Raw genomic sequence first — 23,463 nt, forward strand, 5'->3', positions numbered from 1 at the left:
TCACTAAAATGATATTATTAGAATTGAAAATAGGCTCGATGATTTCTAAAATCAGGATTAAAATATAACTTCTAAATCTAATATTCAAGAAGCTTTTGCTGTTTTCAATCTTTCTACTATCCTGAAGTCATTATAACAATTTGCATAGACTTCTGATATTCAATACCCAGGTAATAGTGTCATGGATAGAGAAATCATAAGGTATTATCATATAAGTACCTTATCCAGTAACCTTTTGTTGATTTCTCTTCCTTAGCCTGTTCGGATCAAGAGACTCTATCAGACCAAGTTAACCTTAGACTCTTTTGTCAGTTTAGACTCATTAGCCCAAGCATGACTCTTTTACATCTTTTTTTTCTTTTTCTTTCTTAAAGAATTATTGCCACACTAAAGACACATTTTTAGAGGTACGAAAGAACTCCTTCAACATTTTAAAAATTTTCTCCCATTGAGTATCAATGAATTTACAATTAAATTCATATTCTTCACTGCTCTCAAAAATTCTGCATATTGATACGATCATTAGCCCATTTCTGATAAGTACCTTTAATCATATCATGTGTTTTGGATGTGAAAACTTCAGGTGCTAGATCTATAATCACATATAGGATCCAGTTATGCTCTAGAATAATTTGTAACTTCGGATACCATCTATCGAAGTTGGGTCCTATAAGTCACTGTCAAACAGTAAATGAAGCAATATACATCTAGCCATAACTGAAAGAAAAACATAAAATCTCTATGTTTATGAATTGATTAAGCCTAAAGACTTGGACTTAAGTCTAAAGATTCTCTCACTATTTTATTCAAATTGATAGCCTCTACCTCCAATCCGAGGAATTACTTTAATTTCTTAGTGGGTACTAGAATCCACACAAACCACACATAAGCCCGACTTTGGCTGGCTCACCCATATACATCTATGGATAGGTTCTTAACTAATTATTTCATCAAATAATTTTTAGTAATTGATTTAGCCCCAAATAATTTTTCAGTTGACTTTGGTCTTCTCTGTAAGCCCTGGTTAGGTCCAACTATTAATATGATCATACTTACGAATCTAACTACCAAATAATCAAACCCGACTTTGGCCGACTAACCTGACCACTTGATAGAGAGACTCAACTAAGTCATCATATTATTGAATGATAATTCCAATAGCAGATGAACACCAGGTCTTTGGGTCTCCAATGATCATCATACTAATGGACTCATTATCACCCAACTTAATGGAAGGCTATGATCTAGTTATCCCCATAACTAGCTCATTTTAAGGACTTAATAATTTAAAAAATTTTAATCAATTTAAAAAAGAAATGAGAAGAGATCAACCAGTAAACCATAATCCTCCCACTGACTTCACCAAATCATTGAATTGGATTAAGATCATGCGAGTTGAACTGGCACCTAGATCAATCACGCTGATCAACCTTAATGACATGGGTCAGCTCGAGTCACTTAACAGTCTAATCAAGATATAATCCATCAAATTGGCCAGACAAGTGAGATGGATGGGAGGGATTGCTAAGCTTGCCTTAGACACCATCGAAATGGCCAGGTAAGTTGCTCCCAATTAAAAACCATTAATCGAAATACCGAACTTACCTTAGACACCAATTGATCAATTAGTTTTGATTTGACCAAGCTAATGATTCGAGTTCAACCACTGAGCCATAATCAAGGTCCATTTGGTCTAATCAAAGATATGGACTTGACCATCTACGACTATTGTATTGGTTATAGAAAAATTCTGATTTAATCTAATTCAATATTTGATTAGATTTAATCAATTTTTCTAGTTAGTCCATTAATTCTTTGATTCAAATCTTAGGTCTAACCCAATTAAGAGGACCTGATTTGAGCTAACTCATGCCCCCATATTTTATGTGAATGATATTAGATCTTTAATTCATAATTCTAGATCTAATCGATTTTATACTTAATTCTTAATTAAGTTCAGCATCAACATGGATTTAGGTTTAGATTTAAAATAATTTCAATCTTTTTATTTTATAAATAATTTATAATAAATATTATGTAAATATTTTTTACTTTGAAACTAGGTCAACTCACTCAATATTGAGCTAGCTAAATAAGGAGACTAGGTCAACTCAGTTCAAAATTGGATAGGCTCAATAATTTTATGAGCATGATTCAAGAAGTTTCAAAACTGAAGATTCTTGCATAATACTAAAATAAAATCAATCATAACACTTTTAGATCATATCTAAAATTTTAATGATTCAAGATTTTATTTTATCATGATTAAAATAAATTTTAATCATATAAATTAGATGTCTTATATTTCATATAACTTTGTATCATATACAACAAACCTAAGATTTCAAGATCTAAGATTTTACAAAAAAGTAAGTTCTTCCTTTCACAATCTTCCTCATGGGATTTAGTCACATGGCATCCCTACATGTCATAAGAGCATCCCATCGAATGGAAAGAGAGGGCCTTTAAATCCTTCTTGCTCCTATGACCAGATGGCCTGGTGCTCAACTCAATTCAAGTACTTGCTAATCGGATCATCTAATCTAATCACATATCATATATGCTTGAATTTAGATCTAATTTAAATTATATCAGATCTAATTATAATCTTAGATCATATTTAAATCAGATCATAAATATCACATGTATGATATAAAATTAGATTTTATCAAAAATCAGCACAAACTAGGACAATCTTTTCATTGTAATGGGTAAATCTACAGCAGGATAATCTTATGTCAATTTGTGCGATCAATTATTAATTAAATTTAAATCAAAATATCATATATTAAATTTAAATAAAATTAAATTTTAAATTTAATATGCACATAAATCATGTCATAACGAACTTAGGCTCTAATATTATTATTGGAGGATGCAGGCGATTTCATACATGTATTTCAAAACTTTTTCAAAAAAATTACAGCGAAAGATCATTAGATTAATCAAATTAATCTAATATATATATATGATCTAATCATCAAATTAACCTACTCTAAGATCTATGACATGTTATGTTGCATATAAAATCTGAAATAATCTGAAGATAAAATCAGCATACATGCATGTGAGCAGTAGATCACATCTACTTCTAATCTGAGTTCAGAACTCCATACTTGATCATGGGTCGATGATCTCTCCTACTGAGAGATATGGTATAGAGAATCTTTGCTGGTTGCTCATAGCTGCACATGCATCCGGCCTCTACGGGAAATCCATTCGAAGCTCCGATATGATCGGTTTTTTTAAAAGTGTTAGCTCACGTGAAAATCTTTTTCTTGATTGATCTGGATCTTTTCTTTAAATCTTTGGAACCTTTTCAGAGATTGAAGATAGACTTCTAGAGGATATAAAGAGGTAAAAAAAAGATGAAGAAGAAAATAATTTTTTTTTAATTTATTCTCTCTTCCAAAACCCTTAGAACCAAAAACTTGAAATTCAGGTTTTTGCACACATCCCAAGAGAGAGGACCCTCCTCTCTATTTTCCACACTATGAACCATGCCCAAACTTTCACCACATGAATATCTCTCTTTTGGTATCTTACACACATAAAATAAACAATAAAATTTATCTTTTATATGCATGTAAGGAGGTGGGTGAAGAGTCTTAGTGATCCTGGACTCTTACAAGATTCTGCCTCCCTTCATAATTCTATATCCCAAAATATTTCAAAAAAATATGGAATGCTCCTTCTCATATTTTTTTATGGTAAATTAATTATTCAACTAATATTTTACAAAAAATATTTTCAAAATATCTCACATATAAGGAGAAAGAAATTTAGTGGCATGGAGAGGTTGATCTGGGTGAGAACAGATCCTCCTGATAAAAAATATTTTGAAATCTAATTTTAGAATCTTTCTTTTATTAAATCTAAATTATATTTGAATGTGAGATATATAAGAAAAAAAACTCTTTATTATAAAAAAATCTCATATAAAACAATTTTGTACGTAGAGATATATGGCATGCAAACTGGATTGGCGCAGGGAGAAGAGTCCTATTCCAAAAAGGACTCTTTTCTTATTTGAATCCAAACCAAATCACATCTAGTTTAGCCCAAATAAAATATATGAAACCTAATCTAATTAGGTTCATAAATTCTTAATCAAATTTTAATCAAATTGAGAATCGATGAAACCAAAGTTCTGATCAAATTAGGGATAATTTTTTCTTAGCGATTAGATCATCTCATAACCTAATCGGGTCAAACCTAATTGAATATAATTCAATTAGATTTTATTTAATTCTCTTTTCTTAATCAAATTAAGCTAATCAATAATTTAATTATTAATTAAATTTTTATTAATTTATTAATATTTGATAAATTAATTTATTATAATTTTTATATAAGATTAACCATCAATCGAATTAACGATTAAGCCCTTGAACGATTCTCAATCGTTGATCAGCCACATGATCAGTCAGAAACTTCTTTTGAGTGTGATCCTATAGATTTGAACCTAAGTTTGTAGCATAGAAATAACTTTCTGAACCAATCAATGTAACCATCTAGCAATGTTGACTCAACATCCGAATAGGTCGAATGAAGGTGAAGCAACATTCAAGAACCTATTGGCGTATGATTACCGTATAATTCATCTCTTTGATCCTAATAATCAAGGATGATCTAAAATTTAACTGTCAATCCTAAATAAATCATCCACATTGTATTTTAATCTTTTACAAATCCATCACATGGATTATTCGGATCCAAGTTTTGCTAAATTGAAATACACTGATGCATATCTTCTACTAATTCGGAGGGGTCAATCCCATCTTGACTCACGCATCGACTTGACAAGTACTTGACTGCATCCAAAAATTTTTCATCACTGAATTAGAAACTCAGTTAGTCTGGCATCAAAGTACGGTGAGTTGCTTGCAAGTCACCATGGTGATCTCAGGTCAGAGGGACACTTATATCCAAACCCTTCACGAGCTACCCTTGATAGCAGAGTACTCCATAGTTAGTCATATTCAATGATGATGTACTCCTGTATCTCATTTACATGCTATACCAGTATCTCTATACTATTTGGTTATGAGAACAACCAATGCATATGGCACACAATGACCTACACTTGATATTGCTATCATCCTAGTAATAGCATATTGTTTGATCATGAATCAATTTAAGGACTGCGCAATAAATCTTCTTTTATCGATGAAAGTAGTCCTAAGGACTTTATCACAATATAAAAGTTTATTAGAAGATATAATCTTGTGATGAAAAATATCAAATAACTTTTATTATTGATCAATTCATATACAATTATAGTTAGCACAATCATCACACGATTGGCTTTAGAACATATTTTTCAATATAGAACTGATTCTAAGACCTACAATGAGGTGATGTGATCACTGTCATCGACGGTCAAGAATAAAAACCAACTCAAACTATATAGATAGGGTGAGTAGGGATCATTTCCATGGAGATCTAGGATGATTATTTTTTTTAAAGAAAAAAATAAAAAAAATTATTTGTAGAAGAATTAAATAGAAATAAAATAGTAAAAAATTAATTATAAATATAAATTAATTTATGAAAAAAATAAGTCAGAGAAATAATCCAAGAATTTCGAATCACCATACAAATTATATTTATTTTTTTTCTTATGTTGCAATATTAATTCTTGTGATTAAGATATTAGCATAGCTTATCTCTAAGGGATACAGACTGTATCAGTACATTACAGCTTATCCTATCAGAGTATAAACTATCTAAATTTAATTACAAGATATAAGATTTAATCTAATATACTATGATCTATCTCTCCAAAGCACGTACCGTATTCAGGGATCACGACACGTCAATAAATGGTATAGGTTGTGTTGGCTGGATCAATACCTCAAAAAAAAATAAAAAGATATGAAATAAAAATACAATTTTATTGCATAAAAATTAAATATAAGAAAAAAAATAAAAATTCATTTACAGGCTTCATCGTATTTCTGAATTGAAGAGATTTAGCCATGCATCAAGATCTCTAGCTCCATAATCTTCTAATATTTGATCCCTAAAGCTCTTTGATTTTTTTCTCTATTTTTTTTATTTTTTCTTTGATTTTTTCACTTCTTTACTCTTACTCTTGGACTTTCTATTTATAGATAAATTTTTTATATTTTTTTGGTAGGAAAAAGAGTCCTAAAATCTTTAGAATTCATATAATACACTTTACATTAATTTTTGACCATCAGATCGCCTTTGAACCGCCCAGATCAGCCCAAAATCTGATGTTTTAATCCTTATCAAAGTTAGATGCATTTCTAACCATCCGATCATGCTTCAGATGGAATGTCAACCATCGGACCATGCAAATCTCTCCTTAACAAAGTCGGAAACCACCACAATCGTTGGATCGAGCTCCATATTTGATTTGGATCGTCGATCAGTGCAAAAAACCTTCCTTCTGCTGTGGACCGCATCTATGAATCATGAACTATTCTTGTGGACTACACCCTTGATTCTATGGACCGAGCGGCCGGTCCACCATGCATCGAAGATAATTTTTAATATTTTTTAGTATATTTTGACTTGATTTTTGCTTCAATTTTTGTTTGAAAAATAAGAATAAATGTACATTAAATTCTTTAATTTTTTTTTATTTTGGTACTTAAATTGCTTAATTAAATTAACATCTATTTTTCATAAATATACTCTAATTTTATATTTTTTAAAATTATTTATTTTTATAAGAAAATCTAATTTATTCATAAAATTAGATTTTTAAGAAGATGTTAGCACCATAAATTATTAAAAATATCTTCAATAAATATAAAAATATTTCACTTATCACACCTTCTAACTTGAACTTTGCTCATCCTCAAGTAAAGAAAGAATTTAGAATTAAGTGCCTTTTAACTTAGAATTTTAAATTTCATCAAATAATTTTCAAAAGAGCCACTGATATTCAATAGAGCATGAATGAGGTATATTATTGGAGTATTAATACTAATCAATATGAGAGTTAAACTAAGAATACTAAATATTTTTTAATTTTTTTCTAAATTATTCCTACCTTTATCTCCAAATCATTAACCTCATGTAGACATGTATATTGTTACTTCCATCCTTCATTTATTGATTTTTTTTTTAACATTGTATTGCTATTGAGTATCTTAACCTCTTAAGCTTTCTATTTGACCAATGTAGGGAGTTTTTAGCCAATGACTCCCAAACTAGATGGCTTTAGGGTACTAGGTATAAAATATCCATCGAACCTACTTGCTCGAATCAAACAGGCTACGAGTTAAAACTAGCTTTACAACAAACTTTTTTTGCCCTTCATATCTTTTGATATGAAACTCAATGCTTACTTAGGCAAAAAGACCCAATTACTCAGCATGAAGTACTTGAAAACTTTTTTTTTAATATTAAATATATAAAAAAATATATAGTTACTCTACACAAGTCCATAAGAAGTAAACTCTTCTTTGATGCTGGTAAAAAAATTTAGAAATACTCAAAGAAAACTGTTTAAATTCTAAACTTAACTTCTTATTGAGTTTTCTTAATACTTGATCCCTCAATATCTTACAAACTCTCTAATTTGTACATCAATTTTTTTTTAAAAATACTTGGTTTAACTCGATTCTTAAGTGTAATTAGGTGCTTAAATACTTTACTAACTTACTTGAGGACTTAAGAAATTCAAAAATTTTTATTATTCTCCTCTCTAACTTAATCGACATTATCCTCAATGGAGTAAAAAAAAATAAAGGGTGCATAAAAAGAGAAAGAAAAAGAGAGATGTCACCTGATCCAGAAGTCTTTTCAAAATTGATTCTCCTCCCAATTTAGCCAATATTATCTTTAAATCCCATAAAGCAAGAATCAATTAACCTAAATAAAATATAAAAAAAAGCAAAAGTAAAAGCTAAAATTGGGTTGCCTCCCAAAAAGTGCTAAGTTTATTGTCTTCAGCCAGACCAAATTATTGGCAGGTGCTTCTACATAGAGCAGTCTTTTATTTCTTAAAAAAATGAAGATTAGTTAAAATAAAATAAAAAAAAATTGGATTGCCTCCCAAAGAGTGCTAAGTTTATCGTCTTCAGTCAGACCATACTAATTCTACCTCACTTATCCTATATCAAATATTAAATTGATAAATTTAAGTGGGTAAGGTGGGTGAGGTGAATCAAGTAGGGCATTAACCTTCTGGACTTAAATTTCTTCAATTGGTTCATGCATAAAATTCATCTTTACAAGTGATTTGATAGGTGATTGCCATTGTGGATGAACTCTCTGATCACAAGATGAAGAAATTTGATAAGCTATTTTAAATTTTTGATCTGACCAGAGATTATAGTTAAAAACTTCTTCCCCTGGGTCAATGGTCATATAGATCTCATCCTGGATCAAGTTTACATCAACTAATTGGTCTTTTTTATTTTCAAGATTAAAAATATTAAGATCAATAGATATATTTCTAAATGAGAGCTTCATAAGTCCATTGTGATAGTTGATCAGGGTGTTGGTGGTTGCTAAAAATGGTCTACCTAAGATGACTAGGATGTAACCTTTTTGGGTTTGACACTGGTTCAGTTTCTAGGATCACAAAATCCACAGGGTAAATGAAATCACTGACCTTGATTAGCACATCCTCCATAACTTCCTTGGGGATTCTCACTGATCGATCTGTCAATTATAATGTAATTTCTGTGTGCTTTAATTCTTCTATCTCCAATTTCTCATAGACCAAATAAGGTAAGATATTCACACTGCCCCTAGGTCTAACAAGGCCCTATCAATGATGGTTTCCCAAATGACACATGAGATTGTAGGAGACCTTAGATCTTTGTACTTGACTGGCATGTGGTTTGAAAGATATGAGCTCACACTAGCTGCCAAGAAGACTTTCTTGGGAACATTAGTGGTCTTCTTCTTTGTGCATAGGTCTTTGAGGAAATTAGCGTAAGTGGAAACTTGTTGGATCATATCTAGCAAAAAAATATTTACTTTCAGTTATTTGAAATATCTAAGATTTGATTCATGTGGGCTGAGTGTCTGTTGGACCTAAGTCTATTTGGAAAAGGAGATATAGGATTGGTGGTTGATGTCTCAACTTGCGTGAACCTAGAGATGGGTTCTGTAATTGGCTTGGATGGCTCATCAACCTCTATTGATTCAGGCTCGTCAAACTTGGTCTGATCAGTCTGTGGTTCAATCGGTTGGTCTTCTTGGTTCTCAGTTATATCTACCTGATTGTCTACTTGTCTCCCAGACCTTAAGGTGTGAATTGCATTTACATGGTTGAATCGACCTTTAGGTTGAGATTGTTGATCAATTTGGGCTATTGGGTTAGGTTCAGATTAGCTTGGTCATTTTTTTTTTCTCTTTCACTGATGGTGGTAGCCAACTGACTTAATTGCATTTCTAGATGGGCAATGGCTTGGGTGTTTGAATTTACAAGTTGGCCTGTGGTTTGCATAAAATTGTTTATGTTTTTTGTCAAGGCTTCAAGGCTTTTCTCTAGTGAATTATGCTTTTGGTCATTAAATTGTATACTATCAGAAGTGGTTTTTATTAAAATCTCTAACCCTTTTTCTAGTGCATTAAGCCTTTGATCATTGTTGAAGCCTTGTGAATAATTTGATGGTTGAGTAGGCCTTTGATTGGATTGATTAAGGACAGGTCTATTGGGATTTGACCCTTATGACTAAGAAAAGTTAGGGTGATTCCTCCATCCTGGGTTATACGTTGGTGCATAAGGGTCATTTGTTGGTTTGTAGTAGGCAGTATTAACCTGTGCTACTCTATTCCAAGTTGGGTTCATCAAAAAGGAACATTCTTCCATGATGTGGTCTGTGGCATTACATCTATCGCAAGTAGATGTTGAAACTTGGTTCACTTGGGTGTGTCCTTTGAGTTCTAAGGCCTCTAACCTATGTAGTATAGTATCTATTTTGGCCTCTGTAGCTAGGGATGTGGATACTTGCTGCAAAGCACCTCTTGTAGGTTCCCTAGTTGCTTCCCACTATAGACTCTTTTCTGCTAGGTCCTCTAAGAATTGCCAGGCTTCATTGGCTTCCTTATGCATAAACTGATCTTGACACATTGACTCTAGCATGGTTCTAGAGTTTGGGTCTAGTCCCTCGTAACAGGTTTGGCATAGTCTCCAAGTCTCAATTCCATGGTGCGGGTATTGGGTTAAAAGATTCTTGAAACGATCAAAACACTTCCAGAAAGACTCACCTCCAAATTGATAAAATTGGTTCTCAAGAAAGTTTTTACAAATCCATCCCAAGTTGTGATCGAGTGGTTGGGCAGACTATATAACCATTTCTTAGCACTATCCTTGAGAGCAAAATTAATCAGCCTAAGTTTAATAGCATCATCTAACATTTGATGTATTCTCATGGTGTCACATACTTCCTCATATTCTCTAATAAAAATATATGCATCTTCATTACCAGTGAATTTAGGGAGCATGTTAATGATTTGAGGTTTAATATCAAAAGTTGTTGCATTGGTTTGGGGAAGTCTGATACAAGATGGTTGGGCTGACCTAATAGGATAGCAAAGATCTTTTAGGACCTGAGGTTGATTGACTTCACTCATTGTTGACTCAAAATTTTCTTGGATTAGGGTAGGGTTTGAATCAATTCTCACTAAACGACCAGATTCCCTTTTCCAAGTTGCAATCTTGTGAGATTTTTAATAATTTTTTTTTTGTTAGAAGAGAGAAGAGAAAGGAGAGATGATGAGAAGAGAGTTCTAAAGATGAGTCCTAAAGGATCCTAAATCTAGAGAAGAGTAAGTTTAAATTTAGTTAACAAGCAGGTTATGCGGTCAATCCTAGCTAAGGGTAACTCTAGATCTAGACAGCTCCTAATTGCCAAAGTTGCCTTTGAGCACTCCAGGTAAAAGACTAGCCACTCAACTGATCAGGTAAGTGTAAGGTTGGTGGGGTCTCCCCGTTGCTTTCCTTAGACACCAACTGAGTTGGCCAAGTAAGCAAATGAAACCAATTAAATAACTACCTTCCTTCAGGATGTAGTCCCTAAACCACTTTCCTAGACACCAGTCAAACTGACTAACCCTAATCTGGTCCAACTTTTGGATCCTTGTCCTATTGAGCCGATAGTCCATAGGGCCAACGTCTAATTGATTTTAAGTTAAGATTTAGATCAATACAATATGCAGGATGGTGGTTTGTGGGTCAAAAAAGGATGATAAAATCTCCATCTTATCTTGTTTAGGGTTTGTGCCTTAAGATATTTTATAGACTTACGTAATTCAAGAAGAAAAGATGGCTAGATTTGGTAGTTAGTCAAAAGTAAATTGATTTGTTTCATTTTTAGATTTTATGATTAAGTATCTAATTTTTTAAGTAGACTATGAGAGTCAATGTAGAGATTTTTTTTTTTGAAAGAAAATAAGTTTGACTAAGGAACTAAGTAAATTAGAAAGCAAATAAAAAGAAATAAAGAATAATATTTAAATTTTTTTTTAAAAAAAATAATCATACCTAGATCTCCGATAACGATACCAAAATTTGATCACTATCATAGGTAGTCAAAAATAAAAACCAACTCAAACTATATAGATAGGGTAAGTAGGGATCGTTTCCATGGAGATCTAGGATGATTATTTTTTTTAAAAAAAGAAATAAAAAAAATTATTTATAGAAGGATTAAATAGAAATAAAATAGTAAAAATTTAACTATAAATATAAATTAATTTATGAAAAAAAATAAGTTAGAGAAATAATTCAAAAATTTCGAATCCACCATGCAAATTAGATTTATTTTTTTTCTTATGTTACAATATTAATTCTTGTGATTAAGATATTAACGTAGCTTATCTCTAAGGGATACGGACTGTATCAGTAGATTGCAGCTCATCCTATCAGAGTATAAACTATTTAAATTCAATTACGAGATATAAGATTGAATCTAACATACCATGATTTATCTCTCCAAAGTACGTACTGTATCCAAGGATCACAGCATGTCAATAGAGGGTATAGGTCATGTTGGTGGATCAATACCTCAAAAAAAATAAAAAAATATAAAATAAAAGTATAATTTTATTACATAAAAATTAAATATAAAAAAAAAATAAAAACCCATTTACAGGATTCATCCTATTCCTGGATTGAAGGGATTTAGCCATGCATCAAGATCTCTAGCTCCATAATCTTCCAATATTTGATCCCTAAAGCTTCTTAATTTTTTTTATTTTTTCTTACTTTTTCTCTAATTTTTTTTCTTCTCTACTCTTATTCTTAGACTTTCTATTTATAGATAAATTTTTCATATTTTTTAGTAGGAAAAGGAGTCCTAAAATCCTTAGAATTTGTATAATACCCTTTACATTAATTTCTGACCGTTGGATCACCTTTGAACTATCCAAATCAGCCCAAAATTTGATGTTTTAATACTTGTCAAAGTTAGATGCATTTCTGACCATCCGATCATGCTTCAGATAGAATTTTAGCCATCGGATCACGTAAACCTCTCCTTAACAAAGTCAAAAACCACCACAGCCATTGGATCGAGCTTCACATTTGATCTGGACCGTCGATCAATGCAAAAAGCCTTCCTTCCATTATGGACCGTGCCTGTGGACCGCGAACTATTCCTGTGGACCATGACCTTGATTCTGTGGACGAGCGGTCGGTCACCGTGCACCGAGAGGCCAGTCCACCGTGCACCGAAGATAATTTTCAATATTTTTTAGGATATTTTGACTTGATTTTGCTCCAATTTTTATCTGAAAAATAAGAAAAAATATGCATTAAATTTTTCAAAATTTTTTTTATTATTTTGATGCTTAAATTATTTAATTAAATTAATATCTATTTTTCATAAATATGCTCTAATTTCATAATTTTTTTAAAATTATTTATTTTTATAAGAAAATCTAATTTATTCATGAAATTAGATTTTTAAGAAGACGTTACCACTATAAATTATCAAAAATATCTTCAATAAATATAAAAATATACTACTTATCGTGATGTCAGATGTAGACTCTGAAAAATAGATGGAAGTGATGAAATCAGAAATTGACTCCATGCATTCCAATCAGGTTTGGACCTTAGTAGATCCACCTGAAAGTATTATACCTATTGGGTGTAAATAGATCTATTGAAGGAACCAGATCTAGGATTTCAGAGTTAGATCTTGAAACTTTTTTAAGATCAGACAGCGAAAGATTAAAATAAATTAAAATTTATCTTATAAAATTAGAAAATTTTAGATCTAAGATCCTATTACATGATTATTACATGGTATTAAATCAGAAATTAAAATATAAAGAGCAAGAATACATGTTGATCATATCAACATGTTTCTATACTACATCTAATGTATGTAAAATATAATAATTAGATCTATTACCTTGCAAGTTAGATGTTCTAACTTTGCTGATCCAGATTTGAGGATGATGTTGCAAGCCGCACATGCATTGGACCTCTAGGAGTCATCCACACGAGCCCACGGATCACGATCAGAAGTTCTGGTCCAAAAATCAGCACAGTATGCTAGTACTGTGCTGATCCTTCTTCGATGGTCGATCAGATGCCTCCTTCTTCTTGATTTGGACTCTTCCAAAGATGAGAAGTAGGAGAAGGAGTTTTAGATGTGAGACACTCTCAGAAAACTCATAGATGGAGGAAGGAAGAGGTGAACTCAGCAACCCTAGAAGAAGACCCTCTTCTTCTTCTTTTTGCTCTAACCCAGACACTTAGTTTTGTGTCTATTATATTTCCATGCCCTAATACTCTTTCTCTCTAATTTTTACATGTCATAAAGGTATCTTAATGCTCTATAATTCAAAAAAATATCAAAAAGAAATTCATCTTAAATCAAGAGATATGAAGAATCCTTGTCTAGGTCAAATACCTAGTCAAAAAAAATCCAAACAGGGCAAGACAAGGGGTGCCCAACTCTTGGGCGTCTCCTCCTTATTTTTCTATCATGGACCACCACAAAGAGTATACAATATGTTCCATAAAAGCCAAAAAAATTTCAAAAAAAATCTGGATAAAATTAGTGCCATAAGGAAAGAGTTTTGGTTTCCTAAAATTCTATCTCATAGAATTTGATATCCAAACAAATTCCTACTTTGACTTGGTCCACAACCACATTCCATGTAAGAGAAAAAGAGTGGAAAGCTTTGGGTGTACGTGAAGGCCTGGGAGAGAAGATTTTATCACACAAAATAAGAGAGAGTAGGCATGGGGGGCTAAGGTGGCGCAAGGTGGAATCCTAGTCTTACTAGGATTCAATCTATGACTTGTTCAAATTTGGTTTCTCAAACCAAATTAAACCAAAACAAAATCAATCTAATTAAAATAGGTCTTAACCCAATTAAGAATTTAATTTAATCAGATTAAATTAGATTTAAATTTGATTTAATTTTCTAATCAAATTAGAAATTTGGTTGACCGAAGTCCTAATTGAACTAGGACTAATTTTTTCTTGCACTTGGCTTATCCAATAAACAATTGGATTTGATCCAATCAAGCCAAACCAAATCTAATTAAATCATATTCAATTAAACTTAATCTCAATCAATTGTCTTAATCAAATTAAGCCAATTAGCAATCGAATTGCTAATCGATCCTCCTGCAATACTTGCACTAGGTTAAATGTCAATCGTATTGATCGTTTAACCCTAAAATAATTCTTAATCGTTGATCAACCATCTGATAGGATCGTGAGCTCTAATGTGTGTGACCTCATAGGTCCGAACCTAAGTTGGTCGTATAGGAATAAATTTTTATACCAATCGAAGTGACCATCTAGCAATGGTACTGACGGTCAGATAGGTCGAATGTGTAGAACAACATCCTTAAAACCCATAAGGATATAGTTTCCATATAATTCATCCCCTTGACTAAAATGCTCATAGGACACCTCAAAGTTCAATTGTCAACTCTGATCAGGTTGTCCACATTGTATTTCAAAATATCAAATCCATCTGATGGATTATCCTGGCCAAGATTTGCTAAATTAAAATACAGTGATCATTCTTCTCCAACTCTTGGAGTGGTCAATCCCATCGCAATCACACTCTGACTTCATAAGTACTTGACTGTGCCCAGAAGCCTTTCATCATTGAATTAAAAATTTAGTTAGTCCAGTACCAAAGTACAGTGAGTTACTGGCAAGTCACTGAGGCGATCTCAAGTCTAAGAGACACTTATACCTATATTCCATCAGAGATATTCTCGACAGCAGAATACTCTGGAGTTGGTTTTGTTCCATGACGATGTACCTTACATCTCACCTGTATATCATACCAGTGTCTCCATACTCCTTGATTAAGAGGACAACCAACCCATATGACCTACAGCGACCTATGCTCGATAGAAGCTATTGTCCTTATTAACAGTCTATCATTTGGTCATGAACAGTTTTAAGGACTAATCGATAAATCCTCTCTTTATCGAACTTAAATAGTCCTAAGGACTTCATCACAACAAGGAGTTCATTAGAAGATGAAAACTTATGATGAAAATATCAAAAATATATTTTATTTATTAATAAATTAATTACAATACAAGATTGCTCAACCGTCAACAAGTTGACGATTAGCTTTTGGGACATATTTTTCAACAACTCTCACTTGTCCTAAAGCACTAGACACAGTATCTAATACCCATCTTCGACTTGTGATTATCGAACTCCTTTATCATCAGGGCTTTAGTGAAGGGGTCAGCCAAGTTTCCTTTCCGTCGATCTTCTGAAGGTCGATGTCATCTTGATCCATGATCTCCCAGACCACATGGAAGCAGTGCAAAATATGCTTCGTCTGCTGGTATGCTTTGGGTTCTTTCGCCTGAGCAATGGCACTAGTGCTGTCACAATAGAACAGGACGGACCATCAAGGGAGGGTGCTACTCTGAGCTCAGTGATGAATTTCTTCAGCTACACAGCTTTCTTTGTGGCATCCGATGCTGCGATGTACTCTGCCTCACAAATAGAGTCTGCCATAGTATGCTGCTTGAAACTCTTCCAGCAGATGGCTCCACCATTCAAAGTAAAGATATAACCCGACATGCTTCTACTGTCATCATGGTCAGATTGAAAGCTCGAGTCTGTGAACCCCACAAGTTTCAGATCTGACTCGTCATAAACCAACCATTGATCTTTAGTATTTTTCAAATTCTTAAGGATGGCTTTAACTACTTTCAATGATTTTCTCTAGGATCAGATTGGTATCTACTCACTACTTCTAGTGAGTATACCACATCTGACCTTGTACATGTCATGTCATACATGATAGATCCTACGATCGAAGCATATGGGACTCTATTCATATGCTCTCTCTTCAGGAGTTGTCAGACAATCCTTCTTAGAGAAAAAATTTATGGCCTATCGATAGATAGCTCTTTTTAGAATTCTCCATGCTGAACCTCTTCAGCACATGTCTATATACGTGGACTAAGATAACCCAAGCATCCTTTTAGATCTATCTCTATAGATCTTCATCCCTAGAATGTAGGATGCTTCATCCAAGTCCTTCATGGAGAACTACAATGACAATCAAACTTTTATTCCCTGTAGTGTGGGGATGTCATTCCCGATTAGAAGAATGTCATCCACGTACAGGATAAGAAATACCATAACTGGACCATTTGCCCATTTATAGATGCAGGGCTCTTCTCTGTTCTTAACGAAGCATACATTTTGATCATCTTATCAAAATGCATGTTCCAACTCTGAGAAGCTTGCTTCAATCTATAAATGGATCTTTGAAGCTTGCACACCTTGGACTCATCTGTGGATGTAAACCCCTCAGGTTGTATCATATACACCTCTTCGATCAGCTCTCCATTCAGAAAAACTATCTTTACATCCATCTATCAGATCTCATAATCCAGATGGACAACTATTGCAAGCATTATCTGAATGGATTTGAGCATTGTCATAGAGGAGAACGTCTCATTATAGTCAATACCATATGGACGATACCCCTTGACAACCAGACGGGCTTTATAGGTCTCCACCTTTCTGTCTGTGTCCCTCTTCCTTTTGAAGATCCATTTACACCCAATGGGTTTAACCCCTTCAGGTGGGTCAACCAATGTCCATACATCGTTGACCTTCATGGACTCCATTTCGAATTTCATGGCTTTAAGCCATTTCTCAGAATCAGGTCTCTGCATTGCATTCATATAGGTGATCGGATCCTCATCATTCTCATCGAGTTCGATGGGATCACCATCCCGATCAAGAAACTGTAGTATCTATCTAACTGACGTGGTACTCTACCAGATCGCCTTAATGGTGTAGGTACATTGGGCTTCGGATCTGATCTAATCAAATCTGACTCAGGTTAAGCTATTGGTGTCGGTCTTTCTACCTGTTGAACTTCATCAAGTTCAACCTTAGAGGCAACGGTTCCTTCATCAAGGAACTCCTTTTCTAAAAAGGTTGTCTTAAGGCTGACGAACACCTTTTGTTCATCAGCATGGTAGAAAAAATATCCTTTGGTCTCTTTGGGGTATCCTATGAATGTGCATTTGTCAGACCTAGGTCGAAGTTTATCTGTAACTAACCGTTTGACAAAGGCCAGACACCCCAGATCCTAAGGTATGAAAGTACTGACTTACGCCCTGTCCATATCTTATATGGAGTCTTAATTATAGATTTACTTGAAACCCTATTTAATAGATAACAGGTCGATTCGAGTGCATATCTCCAGAAAGATATCGACAAGCTGGCAAAACCCATTATGGATCAGACCATGTCTAACAGAGTCTGATTTCTCCTTTCAGACACACCATTATGCTATGGTGTTTCTGGAGGAGTCCATTGAGAGAGAATCCATTCTCTCCTATATACGTGAGAAACTCACCAGAAAGATATTCCCCTCCTCGGTCAGATCGAAGAGTTTTAATACTCTTCCCAATTTATTTTTTACTTCACTTCGAAATCATTTAAACATTTTAAATGAATCTGACTTATGTTTCATCAATAGACATATCCATATATGGATAGATCATCCATGAAAGTGATGAAGTAGAAATATCCCCCTCTAACACTTATGCTCATGGGCCCGCATACATCAGTACGTACTAGCCCAAGAGCTCAGTAGCTCTCTCATCTTTTTCAATAAAAGGTGACTTGGTCATTTTACCAAGAAGACAGGACTCACAGGTTGGAAGTCATTCACAATCACTGACTTTGAGGATTCTCTCTTGAGTCAACATGTTTATCCTGTTCTTGTTTATATAGCCTAGCCTGCAGTCATAAGTAGATATTTGATACACTATCTAATCTAGGGTGCTTGCCAATAGAATAGACTACGTTAACAGGTTGTGATAACATATACACACCATTGTTTAAATATCCACAAAAAATAGTAACACCATTCATAATGATATTACAAACTTGTTTCTTTATCGAAATTTCATAATCATTTTTGGCCAAAAGACCTATAGAAATAACATTTAAAAAAAAATTGGGACAGAAATGACAATCATTAAGAACAATGGTATGGGACTCAAATACAAGTTTCAAGATTCTTAATGGTAGAACTGGAACTGATCTTCCATCTCCAACGTTCAGAAACCTCTCGCCTTGCTTGAATCTCCTATTGACCTGTAACCCTTGCAACAAATTGCAAATATGGTAAGGGCTATCGGTATTCAATACCCAGTCAGTTATATCATAAATAAAAAAATTACAAGGAGTTATCATATAAATATCTTGTCCAGCAACAGCTTGCTTCTTTCTCTGCCTGTTCGGATCCAGGGAGGCAATGTACTGAGGACAGTTTCTCTTCTAGTGCCCCCGCTTCTTGCAAAAGAAGCATTCAGCTTGACTCTTATAGGCTTGATCTTTCTGTCTGGCCCTGCACTGATGTCCCAGTCTGAACTTGCACCTTCTTCACTTTCTTCTTGTTCTTTTCCCTTTCTCAAAGGGTCGAGAACCAGAAGATGAACCTCCCACTAAGTTCACCGACTCCTTATGGAGTTGATGATCCTTCTCAAAGTTCTGAAGCTACCCCAGTAACCCGTAGTAGTTTACTTCAGGCTTTGTCATTCTATAATGAGTGAGAAATGGGAGATAAGACTTGGGCAGCGAGTTCAGTATTGCATCTTTCCCAAGCTACTTATGCAAGAAAAAGCTGAGTTTGCTTAAACACTCTATCAGCTCGATCATGTACAATACATGATCAGTGACAGAGGCACTATCCCGTATTTTGGTGTTGAAGATGGCAAACTAGTCTTGTCCTCTCCACATCATCGGGTGTGCCAAAGGCATCCTCCAACAGTTGAAGCATATCCTTTGCCTAAGCCATCTCAAATCTACGACTAAACTCGTTGCTCATGGCAGCCAGCATGATGCAGGGCACCATGATCTGATCACTGAGCCACTTTTGGTAAGTATCTCTGACTGTTCCACGTGCATTGGCAGCTGGCTCTTCAGGTGCAGGATCTGTTATCACATATAGGATCCATTCATGCTCCAGGACTATCTTCAACTTTTGGTACCAGCTACCGAAGTTGGATCCCACCAACTTGTCATTGTCCAACAATGATCGGAGCGATAGGGAAGTGGCCATATCTGCACTAAGGAAAACCATAACCTAATTAGTAATTGATTCATTAAACTTAAAGATTTAGATTTAATCAAAAGGTTTCTCTCACTATTTTATTCGAAGTGGTAGCCTTCATCTCCAATTCGAGAATTACCCTAATTTCTTAGTGGGTACTGGAATCCACTTAGACTGCACACAAGCCAACTTTGGTTGGCCAACCCATATACATCTAAGGGTAGGTTCATAACCAATTATTTTTCTAAATAATTTTTAGTAATTTTAATTTTGCCCCAGTCCCCAATCAGTAGGCTTTGGCCTCCATTGAAAAGGTCTGGTTAGGTCCAACCATTAACATGATCATACTTGGCCCATCTAGCCAATGAATGATTAGGCCTAACTTTGGTTGGCTAACCTAACCACCATTTAGAAAGATGTAGTCAAGAAATCATATTATGAATGATAATTCCATCAGCCGATAAGCACCAGACCTTTGGGCCTCCAATGATTATCCAACTGATGGACCCATTATCATCTACTTAATGGGAGGCTATAATCTAGTTATCACCATAACTATTTCATTTTAAAGACCTAATAATTTTAAAAGATTTAATTGATTTAGAGGAGGAGATCATATAAACCAGCTTATCATGATCCTTCCACTGGCTTCATCAAGTCAGCTTAAGGGAGACCATTAAAAGGGCTGGTCTAGGAGCACCTAAATCAGTCACACTGATTTATCTAGCTGACATGGGTCAGCTCGAATAGTCAAGTGATCTGATCAAAACATAGTTTCACCAAGAGGTCAAGTAAGTTTGATCGGTAGGAGGGTCTGCCAAAGCTTGCCTTAAACACCATCAGAAATGGCTAGGTAAGTGGGCTGCCAATTAAAAACCCCCGATCTGGTTTACCTTAGATATGAACTGGTTTAATTAGTTTCGATTAGATCAACCTAATAGTTTGTGCTAGACCACTTAGCCAAAAATCAAGTCCATTTGGTTCTCGTTAAAGACATAGACTTGACCAACTATAACTATTGTAATTGATCTAGAGAATTCTTGACCTAATCTAAAACAACAATTGATTAGATTTAGTTAATTCTCTAATTAAGTCATTTTTAATCTAACCTTAGGTCTAACCCAATTAATGGACCTAATTTCTACTAACCCGTTAACCCAATGTGTTATGGTTAGTGTCTTAGGTTCTTCAATTCACGATCCTAGAATCTAATCAAACAACTTCTTAATTCTCAATTAAGTTTTGGGCTGAGGGTTGGGGTTCGGCTTTTCGAAAATAATTTTCATGTTTGTAAAATATTTTTACAACATGGTTCTTACTAACCAAGTTGCATATTTGATTCATAATCAAAATGCAAGTGAAATAAGCATGAAACTACTTTAGATCTAATCTAAACAGGTTCATATAATTGAAATAATTTCAACTTTAAACTGCATAATTTTTCAGACAAATATATGATGGTTCTTTATGCAAAATTATTAACAAAGAGATTTTATTTTAGATTTAAATATTTTTAAATTTAATAAATTATAAATTTAATCTAGATCACATCTAACAAATTCATGATTAAAGATAGATCTATACGAACTAGGACAACCTTTGCACTGTAAGGGTAAACCTTACAGTAGGACAACCTACAGTTCATGATTGATCTAAAAATTTTAATTTTAGATTTAACAATCAGATTATAAATTAGATCTAATCTAAAAAATAATTTAAATATATATTAATAATCATGTAAAAACAACCTAGGCTCTGATACCAAATTGAAGGAACCAGATCTAGGGTTTCAGGGTTAGATCTTGAAACTTTTTCAAGATTAGATAGCGAAAGACTAAAATAAATCAAAATTTATCTTATAAAATCAGAGAATCCCTATATCTAAGATTTTATTGCATGATTATTACATGGTATTAAATCAAAAATTAAAATATAAAGAGCAAAACTACATGTTGATCATATCAACATGTTTCTATACTACATCTAATGTATGTAAAATATAATAGATCAGATCTATTACCTTGCAAGTTAGACATTCTAACTTTGCTGATCCGGGCTTGAGGATGATGTTGCAAGCCGCACATACATCCAGCCTCTAGGAGTCATCCATACGAGCCCACGGATCACGATCAGAAGTCCTGATCCAAGAAATCAGTACAGTATGCTAGTACTGTACTGATCCTTCTTCGATGGTTGATCAGATACCTCTTTCTTCTTGATTTAGACTCTTCTAAAGATGAAAAATAGGAGAAGGATTTTAGATATGAGACACTCTCAGAAAACTCATAGATGGAGGAAGGGAAGAGGTGAACTCAGCATCCTTAGAAGAAGACCCTCTTCTTCTTCTCTTTGCTCTAATCCAGACACTTAGTTTTGTGTCTATTATATCTCCATGCTCCAACACTCTTTCTCTCTAATTTTCATATGCCCCAAAGGTCTCTCAATTTTCTATAATCTACAAAAATCTCAAGAAGAAATTCATCTTAAATCAAGAGATATGAAGAATCCTTATCTAGGTCAAATACCTAGTCAAGGAAAATCCAAACAGGGCAAGACAAGGGGTGCCCATCTCTTGGGTGTCCCCTCTTTTTTTTCTATCATGGACTACCAGCAAAGGGTACACAATATGCACCATAAAAGATATAAAAATCTCAAAAAAAATTTGAATAAAATCAGTGCCATAAGGAAAGAGTTTTGGTTTCCTAAAATTCTATCTCATAAAATTTGAAATCCAAACAAATTCCTACTTTGACTTGGTCCACAACCACATTCCATGTAAGAGAGAAAGAGTGAAAACCTTTGGACATGCGTGAAGGCTTGGGAGAGAAGATTTTGTCACATAAAATAAGAGAGAGTGGGCATGGGGGGCTATGGTGGCGCAAGGTGGAATCCTAGTCTTACTAGGATTCAATCTATGACTTGTTCAAATTTGGTTTCTCAAACCAAATCAAACCAAAACCAAATCTACCTAATTAAAATAGGTCTTAACCCAATTAAAAATTTAATTTAATCAGATTAAATTAAATTTAAATCTAATTTAATTTTCTAATCGAATTAGAAATTAGGTTGACCCAAGTCCTAATTAAACTAGGACTAGTTTTTTCTTACAATTGGCTTATCCAATAAATCAATTGGACTTGATTCAATCAAGCCTAAACTAAATCTAATTAAATTATATTCAATTAAACTTAATCTCAGCCTATTAGATTAATCAAACTAAGCTAATTAGCAATCGAATTGCTAATCGATCCTCTTGCAACACTTGCACTAGGTTAAATGTCGATCGTATTGATCGTTTAACCCTAGAACGATTCTTAATCATTGATCGACTATCCGATCAGATCGTAAACTCTAATGTGTGTGACCACATAGGTCTGAACCTAAGTTAATAATATAAGAATAAATTTTTATACCAATCGAAGTGACTATCTAGCAATGGTACCCAACGGCCGGATAGGTCGAATGTGTAGAACAACATCCTTAGAACCCATGCGGATATAGTTTTCATATAATTCATCTCCTTGATCGAAATGCTCATAGAACATCTCAGAGTTCAACTGTCAACTCTGATCAGGTTGTCCACATTGTATTTCAAAATATCAAATCCATTTGATGGATTACCCTGGCCATGATTTTGCTAAATTGAAATACAATGACTCATTCTTCTCTAACTCTTGGAGTGGTCAATCCCATCTCGATCACACTCTGACTTCGCAAGTACTTAACTATGCCCAGAAGCCTTCCATCACTGATTTAGAAATTCAATTAGTCCAGTACCAAAGTACAGTGAGTTGCTTGCAAGTCACTGAAGCGATCTCAAGTCTAAGGGACACTTATATCTATATCCCATCAAGACATTCTCGACAGCAGAATGCTCTGGAGTTGGTCATGTTCAATGATGATGTACCCTTACATCTCATCTATATGCCATATCAG

The sequence above is a fragment of the Elaeis guineensis genome, chromosome 2 (assembly GCF_000442705.2).
Source record: "Elaeis guineensis isolate ETL-2024a chromosome 2, EG11, whole genome shotgun sequence".
Lineage (NCBI taxonomy): Eukaryota > Viridiplantae > Streptophyta > Magnoliopsida > Arecales > Arecaceae > Elaeis > Elaeis guineensis.